We start from the raw sequence: 14,728 nt of genomic DNA on the forward strand, positions 1-14,728 counted from the left end.
CATGAGGGGAGCTGTAGAAGACAGTCTGTAAACATCTGCAATTCCTGGTTCCTCTTCCCTGGTTTCACAAAGACTTTAATCATCCCTGTAGTTTTTCTGAGACTCTTTATTTTACTTGGGTGATGAGAGAAGGGGATGAGAATCTCATAGGGTTCGGTGACTGAATCCCGGCTAAACTTCAAACAAACTACTTAGTGCACTGGAGTGGCCAGGGACTGCAGCTTCATTCCTGCAAGTCCTGCAGCATGAGACCTTGGCAGGCAAAAGGTGCCGTGTTCCTGAGCTGAATGATGTTAGGGTGGTTTAAGCAGATTCCTCCAGAGCAAGCCCGGACTGGAGAGGTTCATTTAAGACATCATCAGCCATCTCCTTGTGAAGTAATCAGCTACAGAAATAAGACTGGGCAGATGAAAACCTGGGAAGGTAATAGAAGCTGGGGGATTGGAAGTCGGTGCCTGAAACAATTAAGAGTTCAGAGGTGAGTCAGAGAAAAAAACAACTGCTTTTTATTAAAAATTCATTTCAGTTTCATGGCCAGGCTGGAGAAGTAATTCCAGCACAGTCTGACTTCAGAGGAATAAATGCCTCCTAGATAGCAGGATACAGAATAGCTGAACCAAGATGCAAGATAGAAGCATTATCATTAGAGCAAACTTCTACCAGCTAGACATGCCCTGGCTGAAGAACATGAGAGAACTGAAGTGCAGTGTCCTTGGTGCAGGGAAATTTACAGGCTCTTCTGCAAAAACTCCTCTCACCAAACTCTCCAAAATCATATCAAGTCTAATATCTGTGGGACCAATGATGCGCCAGGTCTGGAGCATTACATCACCGGCTCCCGGCTCCATTGGCTGGTCCTACCCTGAGGACAAGACATTCCTTCTTGCACCTTTTCAAAGCTGCTGCTTCTCAGGAATTAACTCTTTGAAGGGTATCACCTAGGATCAAGTCTACATTTTTGACTGATACATATATACAAGTACTTAATACAAGAGGGTTTGTTAGCCACAGCTTGAAACTCCAAAGGAACAGCCATGTCTCCTCAGTTCAGTTTATTTCTCAACCGTCACTGCAGCAAAAATGAACTGTGCATTTTCTGTCCTTCAGGGGAAAAAAAACCAAGTTGTCAGTGATGTAAAAAGCAGAATATGCTGAATCAAGAATACCATCCAGCCTCGGTAAATAAGGAATGTGTAAGGGAAAGAGAAGGGCTGCTGCTGCAGTGGAACACAGAATTCCTCTGACTGGTTAATTAGATTAATTGGTGGCGCTGCAAAAAAGCTGCTGCAGATGCAGGTTAGCTCTGCCTTGCTTGAACGCATAGTGCTCTATTTCAGCTTGCATCCAAAAATAGCTGACAGATCTAGACAGCGTTGCAGGGAAAAGAGCGGGGTACGTCTGTGAGTGTAATTATCGTGTGTGTGTGTGTTCTTGCCCCTTCCCAAATTCCCAGCTCACCTTGTAAGAGTGAGAAATGCATTTCATAAGAGTATTGCCCTGAATCAGCTGATGAAGCCCATTGCATTCTAAGTAATTGGTTATATAACTTAAAAACCCCGGAGGGGGGGGACACCACCAGCCCCCCAACCCCCCGAAAGATGCAGGGAAGTTTCTGGAAGATCATTTCTTGCCTAACTTTTTTTTTCTTTTTTTCTTTTTTCTTTTTTTTTTTTTCCTGAAGAAATGTTGTTCCAGGGAGTGTCTGACTCGTTCTGCAGCTTGGCAAAAAAGCCAGACGTTACCTCATAGCTGCGGCCAGACAGCCCATTTCTATGCCAGGCAACCACTGCAGAAGCACACAGCACAGGGCCCTGCTTGATTAGCACTTCTGCTGGTTCAAGAGTCCTGGAGTGTTTTGTTCAAGGTGGGCTGCTGAGTGGGGACTCGGTGTGCTTTTGTGCAAATGAGCTTGCAGGCGGGGGGGGGGCATGTGGCGCGGGGGGAAATGGGGGGAAGGGAGGCAAAGGGACACAATAGGCAAAGTCTGCATTAATATTCCGCATTCATGTTATCTTTGGGAAACAGGATCCGTTTGAGCTGACCTGGCCAAAAATAAAAGAAAATGAAAATAAAACCAACCCACCAAGTACCACATCCTAAAGGTCAGAGTAAAAGAAAGGGATGGGGAAAACAAAGAGCTGTAATGACAGAGCTGGTCAAAGTAAATGAAATGTTTAATTGTCTCCCTTGTGCCTCATCAAATAGCTGTCTTTAAAGCAAGAGGGATCTTTTATTCCTGTAGAAAAATTACCAATTCATCAGTGAGTTGGAAGGTGATGAGTGTTTGTAAACATTACAGTCAATATCATTCTCTCATCCTCTCCCTCACTGTTGATTTAGCCTGTTTTACTGTGTCATTTACCTAGTCAAGCTGTGTCTGTACACTGTATACCACAAATGCTGGGGTCCCTGCACCAAATTACAGCCACCCAGCATTACTCTGATGTGCTTTTTAGCAAACTGTACTATTCGCACAAGAGAAGGGCAAATAGGGCATAGAGTGGGCAGAGATGCTCAGCCCTGCACTACCGCACCTCCTCCTGGCAGTGTCCTAAGGAGACTTATTCCAGGGGCTGAGATGTGGCTCAGTGTTCTGGAATGGAGACAGTCCGTGCTGGGGAGTAGAAGGTGTGTCCATGTGATAGCCCAAGTCCACAGAGTCCTGTTGCCAGTAGCTGTGGGGATGCCGTGGGGATGCCATGGGGCACTGGAGCGTCACGACCTGTCCTGGTGCATTGCCTCTGTTCTTGTAAATGATGGTAAAAACTTCTGTGTCAAAGAAAAAAGCACCACATTTTAACAATTTTATTGTGTGACAAGATAACCACTAACAAACTCACCCTTCTACCTGAGAGTACTGCACAATCGTCAGCAAATTTGACATCAGAAAATGTATGCGTTTGGATTATCCTTAGTAGCCCATTTTTCAGATAAGAAAAGTTATAGATAAAGAGGTAAAATTAATTGGATTTAAAATCAGTGGCAGGATCAAACCCTTCACAGCTCTTGACTTTGAGTCTTATATTTGATCCCTAATGCAATGTGTGTGCCTAGGGTCCTTATTCATCACTTCCCCTGAAACTTCTTCCAAGCCTTTCTTTACTTTTTGAGGCTTACTGAGAAAAGCAGATTCCCATATTTTTAGGAATGTCAGCTAGAGACTGGAAGAGGATTGAGAGGGGCTATTAGGTAAAAGTGAGATCCATCTGACCTGGTTAAGACCAAGACCAACTGCTGTATGATAAGGCCCAACAACATGTGTCGGCACCAGGGATGGGGAACCACAATGGGAGCTTTTTCAAGATTTGTAGGAAGAGGCGTGCTCTGGATCTTCCCAGCTTCACACAAGTAGGCTAAAAGGCTGGAAATTCCAGCCCTCTCTTCAGTTACAGCACAGCTGTACAGTTGCTCCAGCCAAGATGTCACAGATCTCCTGGAGGGCTGTGCTTTAAAGGTACCACATAGGCTGTGTGCTTGCTGGAAACACCGCAAGCCCATTGGGCCCAGATGGAGATTCCACTGCTACCAGTAGCTGTGTCATCGCACAGCCCCTTGAGCAGCTACTGGGCTCTGGGTCTGTGGTGCATTCGTAGGCAGCCTGACAGGTTCAGGTGTGGCCCAGTTTGCAAAACCAGCACCGATTACAACTGGGAAACTGGAAGAGCCCATGAGGCAGAGGAGAATGATGGGATGGTGGGCACTCGCTGCGTTTGGCCTTCTCAAGGATTTCCCAGGGCTTATGTTAAAGGCTCAGACCACAGCCTGGCTCAGAACCACTTGGCTGCTTGGCAGGGTGTGTGTAGCCTGGTAGTGGTGTCTGTGGGTGTCTGTATCAGTAGTAACAATAGAGCTTTCCTGTGGTGCAAATACAGGTGATTCCCTGGATTCCAGGGAACCCCATGGGGCTCTGTGAAGACTTCAGTCAAAGGGCTGCAAAAGAGAAAAAGAAGGAAATTGCTTTTCTCTTCCTTTTTGGCAAATCAGAAGTTGGAGCAGTGAGCAGGGTAGATTGCTGGGTGCTGTGAACTGTGTTGGCTGTATCTCTCTGCACCCCTCCCAAGCTCTTCTCCAGATCAGTAATGCAAATACATATAAATCCCATTTTACAGTCACCATAGGACTAAACTAATTTAGGGCCAAATTTTCTTTTCAGCATACTTAAATATAGTGTAGAGTATATTTCCTCAAACTTTGGCCTGATGTTTAAACCACATGAGTAACCCTTGGCACATGAAGCCCATCCTAAGCCACTCCTATCTCCTCTGTCTTCTTCCCCAGTGTGAGGGGATTTGCTGGTCCTTACAGTTTCTCATCTCAACGATGACAAAAGGAACATGGACATCCCAGCTTCCAGCTTTCTGGGAAGCTCTGGACTTGAGTTGTTTGTGAACAACTTGTTCATTTGGCTACTTTAGGAAATCTTGCTGGGACACCTGGTATGGGGTTCCCAGCGGGCTAAACACCGAGGGTATTTCACAGCTCATGCTGAGTCTGTGCTGCAGCATTCTTGCACAGGTTTAGTATAGGAAATGGAAGGGCATTTCATCGCACCTCTCCATGGGACACGCGCAAGTGACCTGCAGGGTGGTTGGGCTAAGGCAGGGGAGAGCCCATGGCTTTGCTCAAAGCTGTGTCTGCCCCCATAGGACTACACATACGTGATAGAGATGCAGAGACCTGGCTGGGCAGAAGAGCCTCTTGAGCACCCAGTCACTGTCCCATTGCCCCATTGCAGCAGAAACATGTGCTAAGAAAATGCAGTTGGAGGAATTTAAGGCATTGGAAGTCAAGGTATGGAATGAAAACCTCAGGGACGGTTTCAACCCCAAGCACTAGGTTCATCTTACCAGTCTACACCACAACACAGGTGGAAGGATGATTCATACAGTGGGAGTGGGGGAAACTAGTTAAATATACTTATGGGATAAACTAAAATACAAGAAGTTTCACCTCAACATGAGGAAGAACTTCTTTATGTTAAGGGTGGCAGGGCCCAGAACAGGCTGCCCAGGATTCTCTTTCTCTGGAGACATTCAAAACCTGCCTGGATGCGTTCCTATGTCACCTGCTCTAGATGGCCCTGCCTTGGCAGGGGGTTGGACCCAATGATCTCCAGAGGTCCCTTCCAACCCAAACAATTCTGTGATTTCTGTGATATAGTGGAAGAAATGCATTAAAAAGTTGAAATCCTTGGCTCTAACTAGACCCTTCCATCCAGACAAATTGGAAGCAGTTGGTGACGTGGAGACTTGCAGGGTGATGGACAGAAATTAGAACCAGCCCTGATTGGGAACAGCAAAGCCATCAGTCACAGATGCGGTCAGGAAGAGGTTATATTTGTACAGGGAATGGGAGAAGCATGCTCATTGTTGTGTCTTGGTGTGGATGCAGGAGTAGGCATTGCCCATTGGGAAATAGGTGTGGATGGAGCTACAGTTTCCTTAGAAGATAACAGGGGTATTAACATTAAAGAGGAGAGATCGTTTAGATTGTTTGGGGAGGAAGAGAAAGGAATGAGAGAAGAGAGAGCTATTTGAAAAGGAAAAGGATTTATTAGCCTTTGAAAGCAGGGATCTGAGGGAGGCTGGAATGGGGCTGCTATGTTATTATGGGCTGCAGTTGGAGATGTTTCAGAAAGTAAACTAGTAATATTTTATAGGCCACCTGACCAGAAAGAACAACTGGACTGTGAAATGACTGTGCAAATAAAACAGGCATGTAGAAAGGAGAGTGGTAGGAATTGAAGATTTAAACTACACAAGCATAGACTGGAATACATTAAGGGAAGGAAAATAGGGCTGGAGGTATGTTTGCAGATCAGACAGAGGCCTGCTTTCTAATTCAGTCTGAGCATCAACTGCACAGCTTTGGTATTACAAAGGGATGCATGAGGACACAGACAATAGGGGAGAGCCCTGGGGAGGCAGCTTTGACGGGCTCCAAGGAAAAAAAGATTTTAAAGGTGGATAGTGAAGCAAAGGATAAAGAAAAAAAAGAAAAGAAAAAAAAGGTGGGTTAGGCCTTAGAGCATGAATTTCAAATATTTGGGTGTCGTTGGGCCCACAGTTCCACAGAAGCAAGCAGTGGTGGGTCTGCAAGTGTCAAATCATGATGAGTTAAAACCTGCAGTAACCCAGCTTTACCCCGGGTGAAGCTCTGTCTGCCATTAGTTAGGCCCACGGAAATAGGGCCTATAATGAAATTCTGGCCCCTGACACCAGTGGTAAAAGTCACACTTGATTTAAAGAGGCCAAGACTTCATGCCTGATCTCATCATCTCGTTGGGAAGTGAGAGTACAAAGCTGGTTTGAGGAGCCAGGGAGACTTCCCAGTGGGAAGAAGGCCCATTGTTTCATTGCCTGCTATATGTACTTCTTAAAGAGTCATCAGGGAGTGAGAGACCCACTATCAAAGGTAATGGTTTCAGACCACTATCAGCAAAGCTTGAGACCTTTGGTGTCTGCATCTCTGCAAGCACAACCGCAGGATCTGGCAAAGATTCATTCGCCAAAGATGGTTTGGGTGGCCCTGTTTGAGGTCCTGGGCCATCTCTGTCCTGAAATGAGTCTGGAGTCAGCTGGTGCCTGGGGCTGGTGCCTACAGACTGCACTGCTGAAGGGCTTTGCTAGGAACCTTGGGGGTGCCTCCAAAGCTGCAGTGCTGCACCCCATGCGACCTGCTTAACTGAGAAGTATTGAACTGCTCTGCAAGTATATGGGGCTTTGGTGTTTTGTTATGGGGGGTTTCATAACTGTGGAGACTTCTACCTTGTTAATCCTTCTCTCTGGCTGGTTCAAAGGTGCTGCTACCAGCTATGTATGAACATGATAGAGTTTTATTACTTATTTTTAAACTGGAGGAAAATGGCTCCCTTCTAGACAGGGTACATGTGTATGGACACGTATAAAATGGACAAGGAATAGCTAATTTCTGAGCATTGTAGCTGTCACGCACTATACACTGTTTTCCTGTATCTCTTATGCTTGATTTCACCTCGTATTTAAAAAATAAGGATAGGTAGCATGGAGGGAAATTTGAGAGGCTTTAGAAAGTTGTAGCTGGGTCTGCAGTAGCTGCAGGTATGACATGTAGTAAGATGTGAATTTTATTGCAGTTGTAGAGCTACTGCCAAAAAACGGCCTTCTTGGTTTATTCCTTTTTACTTAAAGAAAGTGTGTGTTTAGGGGAAGCAGAAGGAAGAGGTTGTAAAGAGTGAAATCAAACCCTGGATACCAGCAGGTGCCAATGAATCAATCCCAGCTCTCAGTCACCATTACTGCCTGCATGAATCGATAGAAGTCTCCTGACTGTTAAATAAAGGTTCAGCCTCTGTATAAAATATTACCCAATAACCAGCCAGTCTATATTCAGTGAATGCCTCATGAAAGACCCCGACAGACACCTCTAAAGGGAGGCAGCTCTGTGCACAATCATTTAGCAGGAGAAGCAGAAGCTGAATTTTAAGTCTTTATAACACACCCCCCACCCCCCCAACCACCTTGCTATTATTATAAACATTATTTAAGTTTGTAATTGGATGAAAATGAGCACTCCAGTACAATGATTTTGTGTGTAAAGGCTACCATAGAGGAAAACAACTGTTATTTGTGTTGCCAGTGTTTGCTTAGGAAGATGAGGTGTGCTGTGACAGGGGCTCAGACACCCAGGGAAGCTGCGGTTCATGATTGATCCAGTTGGAACAGAGGGTGTAAGCGGGCCCAGTGCTTGAAGCTTGGGGTGCAAGCGGACCCCCCCTGTGCGGGCAGGCACCGCCTGAGCCCCCTGGCTTCAGTGCAGTTCTGACAGCAGCACTCTGCAGTTGAAGAGCAGCAGTTCGCAAACTGTGTGGGGTCATCCTTGTGCACAGCAACAGATGCTCCTGATGGCCACAGCCAAGGACCCATCCTGCTGGCAAAAATGTTGAATCAAGTATGAATGCCCCTTCCTTCCTTTCCTGTTTCTCCCAAAATTTTGAGTTTGGCAAGCAAAAGTTCTCCACAAATAGCAGTGGAAGTAGTGGCTGTTCAAGCAGGTTTTCTTTCAGTTGGTAATGTTTTCTGGAGTACGGAAATGTGCATTTGTTTTTTAAAACTGAGATATCCTCCCCCCCAAGACAAGCACTATCTGTGACAGTTGTCTCAGTTGCTAATCCATTTTTCCACTCCTTCTTTAACATCTGGTGAAGAGGTTTCATCTATTCTCACTACTCATTAAACAGATCTTCTCGTAGAAGTAGCAGGCTGTAATAAAGAGATTTTTAATCCCTTTTCACTGCAAACAACATAGGCGCAACACATACTTTCCTTTTGGCTCACCTGGAGTTGTTGTGGGGACTCTTAAGGGTCTGGTTGCATTTCTCAGATTGACTTGGAGGGTTGTAAGCAGTGGCTGACCTCCCAGTAGCTGAAGTGTACTTTGTGACAATGCTTTTGAGATGCTTAACTTTCTAAAAGGCTCCTGATTGTCAGCTCTAGGCAGAGAAAGACTGCCCTGCTCTGGCTGGCAGGGGGGAACAGTGCCGCTGTGTATGGTGTGATGCAGGGGTGAGTGCTGCACTGGCTCGTGCTCACCAAGACCTCAGTCTTCAGCCTCTGCTGTCTGCAAAGCTCCTGCTTCTCCTGCAGCAGCAGCTGCCAGGATGCTGCAGTTTGTGAGAGGGCTGGGATCTGTTTTGTGAGAGCCAAGTGTTGACCTGCACTGCTGATGCTCAGGATAATTAAACAATAGAAGCAAAATGATTAATAAGGTTCTTTCCTAAGGCGTGGAGAAGGCTGAAGGCCTGGAGAGGAGCCACTGAATTTGACTAAATAAGCTTAGCAGAATAGGAAGATTTTCAGCAATTATTGGCTCATTTTTTCCTCAGGCTTTCTAACCCACTGCTCTAACTTACTGGCTTAAGACACTCCTTACACCCACATCACATTTTGCCTTGGGCTATTCTGGTGCTCTTGACAGCTGTCTAGGGCAAAAGGAAATCACCCGACCACAAATGTTTTCTCGTAACTTCTTAACAAGGGGATCTGAAGAAGTCACAACCTTGGAGGTTCAGACCCTGCTTTAAAAACGAGGTAAAATTAGGACCTGAAAACCCTCTGTGAGTCCAGCTGGGCTGCTGGGTACACAAATTAACAGCAATTAGCAGCAGTTTGAAAGCGGTTACCTGAAGTGCTGAAGTCATGGTCAGCGTTAGAAGCCAAATCACAGCTGCTCGGTGCTACTGTTTTATACCTGGCTGGCAATGCAGGTCAGTGGGGAAGCACTGGGATGTGGTGGAACCTCTGCAGGAGCCGAGTCCCATGTGCTGCTGGGTGGCAGGGCATGAGGGCAGAGCAGTTTGCCCTCTGGCAGTGCTAGGTGGGCAGCACAGTCTTGACATGATGGTTAGTGTTCAAGCTAAAGCTAACTCATGCTCAGCACTGACCTGGCTGCTGAACATCCCAGGGTGGGGAAAAGGGAAAGATGCCTTTGAGGCCACCCCGCCTTTGCAGACTATGCCAGAAGATGCAGAGCCATGGTGTCACACTCACCATGGAAGCAGGTCTTGCTTGTGCAAGCTGCTTGGTTGTCTCCATTGTGCATGTGAGTTGGCTTCACTGATGGCTGTGAATGTGCCTCCTGCACCTTGAAGTGAGTTTGTGTTAACCCTGCTGGATGCAACTGTTCACGCCAGTGACAGCTACTGTCATGGCACGTTTTTGATACCTAGAGGAGATTTAAGTTGCTGAGGGTTTCACCTATATACTGCTGATGGTCAGAGTTTGCAATGCTGTGTGTCTGATCCACGCCAATTAAAGGGTGTCTGAAAGGGAGTGACATTACAGGGACTGGGAACAGACATATGTCCTGACACGGCGCTTATGAATGTTACAGTTCAATGTTGTTTGACCTGTGCACTGTTGTCTGCTGATGGTCCCTACAGCAGGTGGATCAAGCAATGACTAGAAAATAATAACAACCTGCTGTCTTCCCACACAGAGGAGCCAGCAGGCAAACTCTGGGAGAGGAAATGCAAACTGATGAGCAGTTGGTGTTCAGGGTCTTTGGTTTTCTCTGCAAATGGGTGCAAGGAGATCTTGGGACTACATTGGGCAGGTTAGGGTCCTTTAAATGCCAAAAGCTTGAGGGATCCATCTGGATCTCTTTTGGATGTCCCTGATGAAGACAAGGCAGACAATGAGCTGCCTTTTAACTTCCTCATGTTTTATTTAGGCCTCTTTTTCCTTTGCATTTGTTCAGAAAATGTACACTCATTCTCCACACCGCTGTCCCCTGCGCAGAGAGGAGCAATGGGGAGGTTATGGTTTCAGTGTGACTCTGCCTGTCTGAGCTACTAAGAGATGAAGCAACTGGCCCAAGGTCACAAATAATTCACTAAGCTTCCCTGATGATTTTCAATACAACGTGTGCTCCAGCACAAGTGCTCTTTGGGGAGTTCGTATTTCAGTTTTACTGTGGATACCTGTATATGATGACTTTCCTTTTTTTCTACAATTACCAGTGCTCAGCCTGAAAGCCCGGGTTGAAGGCTGACATAGTGTTCCTGGGAATAAATCTGTCTGCAGATTTGATAATGGCTGAGGATCTGGGCCTTTCCCTCTTCACTGTTCCTTCTCCTGGGTTGTGTTGGAAAACCTTGAAGGGATGTTCTTGTAGCTCTGAAAAGTACTGCCCTGTTCTGATTTCACCTGCAACTATGGTGTGTGGCTATAAGCTCAGCTGCACACATCCTGACCCCCTTGCTAGCTATGTGGTCAAACACTTGGGTCCTGTCTGAAGGACAGTTGGAGGTCCACGGTGCTGCTCCATGGTGCATCGGACAAAACTGCAAAGCAGTAGCTACTGGCTATTGAAAAGCACAACTAAAAGTTTAATTACTTCTGAAAATGGCCAGTGTCACTGGCTAAACATGCAAATCCCACTGCAAGCCAAGGAAAAAGTGCAGGTTTCCTGGAGGACCCTTGTTGGGTGCACTTACGAGAGTCAGAAGTGGAGGGAGAAGATGGGATCGAGGTAAGGCGGGCAAGGGGTGCCCTACCTCTCCCAGTTAGATCACCCTCCCCAGACTGCCTTCCTTCTCTAGCAGTCTGTCTGTCCGTCTCTCTGCCTCCCATTGCGGTACTTATCTGATGGTCGAAGTCACTTACTCTTATTTACATTGCCCACAGGGCATGTTGGATTGGAGCACATTTCCTCTCTTGTTACAGCTGATGAATGCAGCCCTATTAAAATATCATCTCATCCTCACACTAGATTGCAGTCAAAGATAATATGTGTTTTTTTTCTATATCATTTATACAAGAAAGATTATGTTAAATGCCAGACCCAGTAAATATTTCAAGATCCACTGCATTGCTGAGAACAGTTTCTCCCCGGGCATATGTTTCAGAGCCAAAGAAAACACTGTAAAAATTTCCTTCCTGATTAATTTTTTTTAAAGGGCATTTTCCCTATATCTCTTACTGAAGTGACAAGTTGTCGTGTTCCATGATCTTATTACAGTTGCAGACGTACCTCAGCAGGGAATCTGCCCCAAGTTTACATTTAAAATCACAAGACCCTGGTTCTGATCCTTCTTTTTTGTCAGTTTAGATCTTTCGATGGTGTAGGGCTTCCAGCTTTACCTCATTGTAATCAAGAGCAGAATTGCTCCTAATTATAACACTTAACTCCTGTGTACTTTACACTTTCCAGACTCTCTATACTCATCAATTAATTAATCCCCGCAGCACTATTACATTCCCACTGAGGAAAAAATGGGAAACCAAAGCATGAGGGTGAGAAGAACTTGCCAAAGGCAGAGGTGATGGAGCTGATGCCGATACCATCAGCACAGTCGCATGAGTCCTCTCCTGTCTCGCCCCAGCTGCCTTCTCCTGACTGTACTGTGATAACTCCAGACATCCCCAGGGGGATCCTGGAAAGATCCCACAGTGGGATCTGGATTCCTCTGGATTTTGGGGACTAGGTGGTTGTTTAGAAAAACCAAAAAGCGCTCACCAAGGCCTGCTAGTGAATGTGCATTGCTGGGCGCTTGTTGGGAGGGAGCCAGAGGGATGGCCAGGCACTGGAAATAAAACCTTGTACCCCTGAAACTTCCCCTTAGACATACATAATCTCAGGACAAGCACATGTAGCAGCCATATGTCTTACAGATCTTTGCACCTGATGCAAGCAAAGGTGATGGTCTTTAACCACAGGGTAACCAGGTTTGTTCTGTATTTCAAGCATTTGCTCCATGCTCCGAAGGTCTCACTGTCCCGGGCTGATGTTAAACAAGGTGAAGGACAGTGAGGAGCGAAACACCTTTTGCAGGAAGTGAACTGCCCCAGGTCTAATGCCAGTCTCTTTCTGCAAGTAATTCTCTCTCAAGCCCTTACTGGGCAGATTGTCCTTCCTGGTGTGCCTATGCATGTAGCTGTGTAATGGTAACTGCCCTGTGCAAGCTGCACCAGGATAAATCCCTGCAGAGCTTCTGGAATAAAAGCTAAGGCTGCACAGAGAAATGCTTCCAGAATAAGATAAATTTCATTCCAGAATAATATTCAGGCAGGGTATTTTATTGGTCTATCTGTAGTGGGTTAGTTATTCTGGTACAGCTGTTTTGGGACGGTCTTTCCCTGTAGACAAACCCATGAGGATAAAGAAGAAATGTGAGCTTCTGGAGCAATTAAGCAGAAGGGTGGGATGTTTAAAGGTTCAGCTGAGCTTCAAACAGATGAATTGAAACATCTGGAGGTTTCCCCATTGCTTCTCGTGGAGAGCAGGTCACTTTTATCAAAAGAAGAATAAAAAGGACTGAGTTGCAAATATTTTTCTTACAAAGTTGGTCAGTTGGAGAGCAAAAAAGAGAGGTGACATCGAGAGGAAAAGCAGGACTTTAGATTGTGTGATTTTGGAAGGTGTGAGTCATTAGGAAAGAAGGGGGGGAAATAATTCTCTCTGGTCGCTATGCAGTAATGCAGAGCAGTTGTTCCAGTGTTTATTTCTCTGTTTTCCAGCACAGAAATTGTTGGCATGCACCATTGTGAGATAGGGATTGTGCAAACTCAAATAGAAAAGCAAATACTCACCAATACAGTAGCAGCTGATGCCAACTTTTAACACCTGATGCAAGTATGTTAAACAGATCAGAGAAGGAGGGATCATTAAAGGAAACAAGTAGTATTTTGACTGTCATTTCCTGAAGGGGTTTGGATTTGTTTGGGGTTTTTAAGAATAACTGGAATGACTGCACTGGGCTGGAAGTGCACCCCAGGTCAGGGCAGAGAGAAGGCTTTGATTTCTGCTTTTGTATTAGAGTATGAAAACAGAGAAAAGGACTTCATTACAAATAGGAGCAGCAGGAGATGGAATTGTTTATTCTTCTTACAGTGTATTAATAGTTTGAATCAATATTTCATTAATATAATAAATTCTTATATGCTTTTTAACTTAAGAAAAATTGAAAATCAAATACAAGCCAAGCCAGCTGGTGTTTGTGTTCCTCCTGAAGGTCCTCTTTCCTGTGCGTGTGGGGGTGTTTGTCCCTTTCCCCCATTTTATTTTCTTTTTAAACCCCGAGATTGACAAAACTCAGATTATTATCAGCTTTTCATTGTTGCCTATGTTAGCATCAGCCCTTTTCAAGGAAATGAACTTAAAAAACAGCCAAGTCTGCTGACACAGTATCGTCTGCTGAAAATGCCTCTGGTCATGGCTGCTTCTCTCAGCTTGGTTACAGGTACGTGAATCATTGCAGCATTTTTCTCTTGCTTTCTTTGACCTTGCTGCTTTCTTTGTTTGTGTTTTGGGGTTTTTGAGCAGATTCATAGAGCAGAGTCACGCAGGGTTAGCGTTGCAGCAGTCACCTGGGCTGCCAAGTAGCTCTGTGTTGCACGCCTTGGACAAAGACCACGGCTGCTCCAGGCCCTGTTAAGAATTCCTGTTCTGTGGTTGCTGTTCCTGCTTGCTTGCAGGCTGTGGGAGGCTGAAAGCTCTCCCAGGGTGGAACAACCTCAACATGGGTCTCTACTATGTAGTTGCTAATGTTTGAGCATCCTGACCAACAGTGCCAGGACAAATCCCTGCTCAAGTTATTGTGTCATCTTCTGTTTATTTCTGTGTGTGAGGGCACTCTCTGCACAGAAGCAATCTAAGCTCACCAGGCTGAGGGATGGTTTGCTGAAGGACCTGGCTGCAGCAGTTCTCTTCCCACCTGAGCCACTGCTCCCTTGTGGCTTGTCTTCCCATGGTTCCCCCTGCTGTGCAGACTCAGGGCTTGTCCTGACCCTGGTTAAGGAGAGGGCTGAGGGCTCTCAGGTGCTTCTGGCTTCACCAGTGCAGACACAGGGTACACAGCAGGAGAACATCTGCCTACAGGGAGTACTGTGGACTGGTAATGCTTGAGTGATTTCTGCCTGCTCCTCTGGTGCAAAGTGGACAGATCCCAACCCAGCATATAGCAAAGGCAGATGCTGGATTCTCTTTTAGCAGAATAAGTCACCCTTGAATACAGCTCCTTCCCATCCTGGAGGAAGACTTTGCTCTGTGGAGGAAGGGCAGCAGCACAGTGCTCAGGCAAACTGTGCTATAGAGGATCTCTGTAGAGCCCCACGTTTGGAGGCTTTGGACCCAGTGCGATTGTCCCTAGGCGTAAGAGGCTGAGGAGGGGAGCTCACATCCAAATGCAGATGTTAATCCCCTGTATAAATAAAAAAATGGTATTTGGGGAAATTTCTCTTCTTGCATA

The 14,728-nt window shown here is 45.9% G+C and overlaps 1 long non-coding RNA gene across 1 annotated transcript; it reads left to right on the forward strand.

The window, feature by feature from the left end:
- Positions 1–40: 40 nt before the first annotated feature.
- LOC133224096 (uncharacterized) lies at positions 41–2,609 on the forward strand. Its single transcript, XR_009728765.1, has 3 exons — positions 41–1,178; positions 1,682–1,864; positions 2,026–2,609. It is a non-coding gene; the product is annotated as an uncharacterized LOC133224096 (long non-coding RNA).
- Positions 2,610–14,728: the final 12,119 nt, after the last annotated feature.

Source organism: Neopsephotus bourkii, unplaced genomic scaffold (assembly GCF_033783945.1).
Source record: "Neopsephotus bourkii isolate Nb327-2 ecotype Australia unplaced genomic scaffold, CSIRO-AGI_Nbou_v1 NB_1663, whole genome shotgun sequence".
In the NCBI taxonomy this organism is placed as follows: domain Eukaryota; kingdom Metazoa; phylum Chordata; class Aves; order Psittaciformes; family Psittacidae; genus Neopsephotus; species Neopsephotus bourkii.